Below are 6,693 nucleotides of genomic sequence, written 5' to 3' on the forward strand. Positions count from 1 at the left end.
ATAAGATTGGATCAGGATTAAAACCTGGCTTTTCTAGGACACATAATCCTATCATACTAGCACACCATTCTTTTACTTTCAATCTAGTTGTATCCTCAGTTCTAAGATGCTTCTCTTGTAAACAGCATATAGATGGATTATATATTTTTTCTTTTTGCCAATTTATATCTTTTAATTGGTGAGTTTAGTCCATTAGTGTTCAAAGTTATTACTGGTAAAAACAGTCCTTGATCTACCATTTTATCCTTTAGTTTTTATTTGTCAGATTTATATATTATTGTCCTTCTCTCTCTTTTTATCCCTTAATTACCCTTACTGTACTTTTCAATTCTGGGCTCTCCTCCAGACCTCTCACTTGTCACTTTTTTTTCAGCTGACAGGACTCTCTTTAGTATTTCTTATAGGGCAGATGTCTTGCTGACCAGTTCTCTCCTTCAATTTTGAAGGACAGCTTGGCAGGATAAAGAATTGTTGACTAGAAGCCTTTCTCTTTCAGGATCTTTAATATATCATACCACTGCCTATTTCCCTCCATGGTGCCCGTTCAGTACTCCAAATTCAGTCTTATGTGTTTTCCCTTGTAAGTAGTCAATCACTTTTCTCATGCTGCCTTCAAGACTTTTTACTTTTCTTCAACATTTGACAGTTTGATTAGTATGTGTCTTGGAGTAGGCCTATTTGGATTTATTCTATTTGGGGTTATTGGGTCTCTTTGACTGGCACATTTATGCCTTTTATAAGGGTTGGGAGAGTGATTTGAACAGTGAATGAAAAAGTCCCCTTGGGGGAATGGTGAGAAAGGGGGGAAATTCAACTTCCCCAAGTGGAGAATTCTTGATATGCTCACAAGCAGTGTGGACAACCAAAGCTATAGGCTGAAGTCCCCAATCTTGGGGTTTGTTCATATGAAACTTAACCCTACAAAGGATAGGTCAAGCCTACTTAAAATTAGGCCTAAGAGTCACCCCCAAGAGAACCTCTTTTGTTGCTCAGTTGTGGCCTCTCTCTCCAGCCAACACAACAAGCAAACTCACCGCCCTTCTCCTGGCTACGTGGGACATGACTCCCAGGGGTGTGGACCTTCCTGGCAGCATGGGACAGAAATCCTAGAATGAGCTGGGACTCAGCACCAAGGGATTGAGAAAACCTTCTCGACCAAAAGGGCGAAGAGTGAAATGAGACAAAATAAAGAGTCAATGGCTGAGAGATTTCAAACAGAGTCGAGAGGTTATCCTGGAAGTTATTCTTACGCATTAAATAGATATCACCTTGTTATTCAAGATGTAATGGAGATGCTGGAGGGAACTGCCTGAAAATGTAGAGCTGTGTTCCCGTAGCTATGTTTCTTGAAGATGATTGTATAATGATATAGCTTTTACGATCTGACTGCGTGATTGTGAAAACCTTGTGTCTGATGCTCCTTTTACCTACGTTATCAACAGACAAGTAAAACATATGGCATAAAAATAAATAATAGGGGGAACAAATGTTAAATTTAGTAGATTGAAATGCTAGTGATCAATGAAAGGGAGGGGTAAGGGGTATGGTATGTGTGAATTTTTTTCTGTTGTCTTTTTATTTCTTTTTCTGAATTGATGCAAATGTTCTAAGAAGTGATCATGATGATAAATGAAACTATGTGATGATACTGTGAATTACTGATTATATATGTAGAACAGAATGATCATATGTTAAGAATGTGTCTGTTGGTTGTTATATATATTTTTTAAATTAAAATATATAATATATATAAGGGTTGGGAAGTTTTCCCCAATTAGATCTTCAGCTAACCTTGCCAACCCTTTACTCTTTTCTTTTCCTTCTGGGAGAAGAAAATAATGATTCTTATATTTGTGTGTTTTTTGTTGTCACTCATTTCCCTAAGATCCAGTTCCATTTTCCATCTTTTTTGCCATTTATTCTTTTGGGTGCTCTAGTTCAGTTGTTCTGTTTTCTAGCTTATTTATTCTTCCTTCTGCTTCTTCAAATCTGCTTTTGTGTATCCCAAGTATATTTCCCATTTGGTCTACTGTATGTTTCATTTCTGCGGTCTACCATTTTTCTATTTAATCTTCCAAATTCTTCTTTATGCCTTTGTAGTGTCTTCCTGATATTCTTTATTTCTTTATAAATATCCTTGAGTACTTGTTCCGTGTTATGTGTCTTCTCCAGTGTTTTGATTTGGCCGTTTGACTGGGCCACTGATGCTTGGATCTTCACATGCTTTGTAATTTTCTGTTGTGTTTGGGGCATTTGATAATTTGATAATAAGGTTATTTTACAAGTTTGTTTCCTTCACTCATCTAAACTTTTGCATTTACTTGGTTTTGTATTGAAGGTTCCCTTTTGCACTTGGTTTGTCAGTAATTCCCCACCAAACCAAGGCCTGGATCTCATGTAGGGGGTATAATTCTACTTGACCATATATTAAAAGCTAGGCAGTCGTGCACAGGTATTTCAGTGGCAGAGGGCCTGCCTGCCAAGCAGGAGTCCTGGACTCAATTCCCAGCCTATGCACTCCCACAAAGAAGAAATAATAATAATAATAATAAAAATTTAAAAATACATACATATATATAGAGAGAGAGAAAGAGAGAGAGAAAAACCATACTTAGGCCCCAAAGTCAGAAGGAAACATCCCAAAATATATCGGGAATGAACTCAAACTGGTACGTACAGAAAGGAAAGAAAATAAAATAAGAAATAAAAAACTAAAAATTAATAAAAATAAATAATAAAGAAATATATTTAAATAAAAAAGTAATAATACTGCTAATAAAATATAGAAAAATATATTTTTAAAAAACCTAGACAGGTAGCCAGAGGGCACTTACCGCTTCTTGCCAGCAGGTGGCAATCCTGCTGCACCTCCTCCCTTCAGGCCGGCTCCTACCCAAGTGTACTAGACAGCTGGAAGATGGCTGCGCCGAGGGGGGAGCTGTTCCCGGTGCGTCGTAGTGGGACAGCTGGTCCCAGTGCGCATGACAGGGAGCCGATCGCAATGCCCAGGGGAGCAGCAGATCCATAGCGCCCGGCACCTAGTGGATCCCCATGGGGATGGGGATGCGTGCATGCATGTGTGCTCATGCATATGCGTGCTGAGAGGTGACGAGGGGGACCTAACGTTCTGCACTACCCTGTGCTAGCCTCAGTCTCAGACTTCCTTAATACCCAGATGGTCTCCTCAACTATTCCCCTCAGGAGCTTTCCCATCTCTTCTCACCAAGCAAATAGAGACTAAACCATATATAATCCCTGTATGTGAACCTCCATGATTAATTAAAATATTTTTTACTCTCTTCACTGTTTATTTTTGCAGCCCAGGTTCGACATAATATATCTGTGTGTGTGTTAGAGGGGTTAGGAGTTGGGTAAGGGATAAATAGCAAAGCAGAAGCCCTAAGATTTGTATCTGGATCATGGAGAGTCTAATTCAAGTTTAGTCACTACTTTTGAATTACAGAGGTCCTTGGCTAATGTGCTGTACCTCCCAGAATTTCAGTTTCCACACTGCTAATGGAGGGGGTGTGATGGCCAGGTTCTTGTGCCAACTTGGCCAGGTGATGGTGCCTGGTTGTCTGGTCGGGTAAGTGCTGGCCTGTCTGTTGCTATAAGGATACTTCATGGACTTAAACCATGACCACATTGGCTGCAGCCACAACTGATCGCATTTGCCATTTTACTCTGGACAGACTCACCACTGCAGAACTTTATAGATTGGTATCCTTGCTGACGGTGACAGTATCTGCTGTTCCAGCTGCTTTCCTGATTTCTGAAACAGAATTCTTTGATTTCTGGAAATAATTCCTTTGAGTTCTAGCACACAGATGTATCTTGACCTCCAGCTTTGGCTAGTTGCCCTTCTAGACCCAATTCCCACTCTGTTACAATGATGAGTTATGTCCTATAAACCTGCTGTGATCTGCAAACCACCTGGGAGAACTATACAGCATTTTATGTTCTTGCATTTTTAAGTTTCACATGATGAAATCAATGTTTAAGGAAGAGAATGTGGAATTAGCATGGAGGCACAGAGACCCAAATCAGCAAGGTCATCTAAAGAACACTTACAATCAAGGTATACTTGTTACAGCACTGTCTTGTCTAATCCTGGCACTCTCCCTGTGAGGGGATCTCATGGGAAACAAATTCATAGTTAGGTGCCTGGCATTTTAAAGGTACTTGGTTATTATTTGAATGAAAAACTGAGGGTGGTGAGCCTAGGACTTGGATACAAGGACCAAGGTGGTAGGTGAGAGGGAGAAGAAGGAAGTGAATGAGGCAAGGAGACAGAAGATGGGATCCTACAATATCTGGGGCCTGCGTAGAGTGCTGAGGGAAGAGATGGGTAAACAAAGCTGTCGAGAAGCCAAGACTGGTTTCTGGACCAATGAGAGCCAGGGGACTTGTGGGGAGAGCGCTGGTGGGGGAGGGGGATGAGTTTGGGTTCTGTGGCCACCTCCCCAGATCGGTCTGAACACATAGAAATGTCTAGTGGAACATAAGACAGTAGTCACATATGGGGGGAGCTCTACACATGGGGACAGAATTAAGGCAGATATCGGGTGCAGGGGTGGGGATGGGGGTAGAGCAGGGGTGGGCAGCATAATATGTGATTGGAAATGAGCTTACCAGGCTGGAGAGGAAGGACAAAAAAGCAGCAGTTACGGCTGCCCCGGGATGGTCATCATTCGAGCGAAAGGTGTAGTCAGACAGGGATTGTACAGTATCTACCAAAAGATGGGGGAGATTTTTTTTTTAATTATTGTTATTTTTAAATACCAAAAAACACCTAACAAACGCAAACGCTCCTATTTTGATCATTCTGTTCTACATATATAATCAGTAATTCACAATATCATCACATAATTGCATATTCATCATCATGATCATTTCTTGGAATATTTGCATATATTCAGAAAAAGAAATAAAACGAAAACAGAAAAAAAAAATTATACATACCATACCCCTTACCCCTCGCTTTCATTGATCACTAGCATTTCAAACTAACTTTATTTTAGCATTTGTTCCCCCTTTTATTTTTATTCCATATGTTCTACTCGTCTGTTGACAACGTAGGTAAAAGGAGCATCAGACACAAGGTTTTCACAATCACACAGTCACACTGGGAAAGCTGTATCATTATACAATCATCTTCAAGAAACATGGCTACTAGAACACAGCTCTTCATTTTCAGGCAGTTACCTCCAGCCTCTCCATTACATCTTGAATAACAAGGTGATATCTACTTAATGCAAAAGAATAACCTCCAGGACAACCTCTCGACTCTGTTTGGAATCTCTCAGCCATTGACCCTTTGTCTCATTTCACTCTTCCCCCTTTTCATCGAGAAGATTTTCCCAATCCCTTGATGCTAAATCTCAGTTCATTCTAGGGGCTCTCTCAATCCCTTGATGCTGAGTCTCAGCTCATTCCAGGATTTCTGTCCCACGTTGCCAGGAAGGTCCACACCCCTGGGAGTCATGTCCCAAGTAGACAGGGGGAGGGTGGTGAGTTTGTTTGTTGTGCTGGCTGGAGAGAGAGGCCACATCTGAGCAACAAAAGAGGATTCCTTGGGGACGACTCTTAGCCCTAATTTTAAGTAGGCTTGACCTATTCTTTGTGGGGTTAAGTTTCATATGAACAAACCCCAAGACTGGGAAGTCAGCCTATGGCTTTGGTTGTCCCCACTGCTTGTGAGAATATCAAGAATTCAACTTGGGGAAGTTGAATTTTCCCCAAGACGGGGGAGATTAAAGCAAAGGAGGAGAGAGGAGCAGCAGAAAGGTATAAAAAGTGAAAAAATACCTTGCCATTTAAAGGTAAGCTTTGACAGCGCCTCATTAGATTTCAGTGACTTAAGGAAGGAGTAGATGAAGAATAAAAAGAGCCAATACTTCATGTTTAGTCTTTTCTCTCCGACTAGGTTGAAAATTATGTATATTAGATCATGTCTTATATGACTGTGCCTGATGTGGCACAAGAGATGGCGAGTGTCTGTACCCACTGGTGCTTTTTTTTTTTTTACAGTTTATCAGGATATGCCTGAAAGCATTCGCTTAAAAAATATATTTTTATTGGCAAAACAATATACAAACACAAATATTCTTAACATATGAACATTCCATACTTGGTGTACCATCAATGGCCCACAATATCATATACATAGTTGTTTATTTATCACCATGATCATTTCTTAGAACATTTGCATCACTCCCAAAAAAGAAATAAAAAGAAAAAATATACATGTAAATATGCATAGTTGTAAATATACATAGTATGCACGTAAATATACATAGTATGTAAATTTCATTGCATCACTCCCAAAAAAGATATAAAAAGAAAAAAGAAAAAACTCATACTACCATACCCCTTACCCCTCCCTCTCATTGACCACTAGTATTTCCCTCTATTCAATATATTTTAACCTTTGTTGCCCCTATTTTTTTCCTATACCCCTTACCACTCCCTTGCATCGATCACTAGCATTTCAATCTACTCGATTTATTTCAACATTTGCTCCCCCTATTATGTGTTTATTTCTTATCCATGTTTTTTACGCATCTGTCCATACCCGCTGGTTTATCTTTCGGTTGCCAACTCCAACTCTAGGTATCCACCAGAGGGCATCCAAAATCCAGAAGTCTGGGATGCTCCTTTTGGGAACAGCCAACAATGACTCCAGGGCTTGTC

This window comes from Tamandua tetradactyla, chromosome 10 (assembly GCF_023851605.1).
Source record: "Tamandua tetradactyla isolate mTamTet1 chromosome 10, mTamTet1.pri, whole genome shotgun sequence".
In the NCBI taxonomy this organism is placed as follows: domain Eukaryota; kingdom Metazoa; phylum Chordata; class Mammalia; order Pilosa; family Myrmecophagidae; genus Tamandua; species Tamandua tetradactyla.